This window comes from Brassica oleracea, chromosome C1 (genome assembly GCF_000695525.1).
Source record: "Brassica oleracea var. oleracea cultivar TO1000 chromosome C1, BOL, whole genome shotgun sequence".
NCBI classification, from domain to species: domain Eukaryota; kingdom Viridiplantae; phylum Streptophyta; class Magnoliopsida; order Brassicales; family Brassicaceae; genus Brassica; species Brassica oleracea.
The window spans coordinates 22,359,584-22,360,368 of NC_027748.1; positions in this window are offsets into that span (position 1 = coordinate 22,359,584).

Below are 785 nucleotides of genomic sequence, written 5' to 3' on the forward strand. Positions count from 1 at the left end.
TGGTGAACCCTGTTACATTTCTACATCTGGAACCGCTACAAATCCAGGAAGATTGTACTATTGCTTCGGAAAAGGATATAATAAGGTTCGTTTTGGTTCTTATTTCGCATGTTCTGTAACGTAGTACTTAGATCTGGTTATATTGTGAAAACATAGACATTTATTCAAAAGGGCGGATGAGTGTTTGATTGAAGAGGTTGAGGATATTAACTCACTGATAAGTGGCATGAACAAAGACATCTCGGAATTTAGACTTAGCGTTGCTCGGTTCGAGAAAGAGATTGAAATATTGAAAACGACATCTGAGGGAAAAGGAGAAGAATGTATGAGTCAGGGTCGGTGTTTGAGGAATGTGTTTGTTTGTGGGGTTGGAATGTCTTTACTTTCCTACTACTACTACTACTTTGTTTAGTAATGTTTTGTAAGTCAGCCTATGTTTTATGTAACTCAGACTTAACGTATTAAAGTATCTCAGCCGTGAAGCAAAAAAATGATAACATGGTTTACAAACTCAGCCGTGAAGCAAACAAATGATAACATTGTTTATAAACTCAGCCGTGAAGCAAATAAATGATAACATTGTTTATAAACTCAGCCGTTATGTATAAAGTAACTCAGTTGTAAAGTGTAAAGTAACTCAGCCGTGCAGCCGTAATGTATAAAGTAACTCAGCCTTAAAGTGTAAAGTAACTCAGCTAACTCATCATTGTTTATACCACAACGAAGATTATCACTCACCCACTTTCATTATTAATGGGACGTTTCCACTTGCTTGATTGGACTGA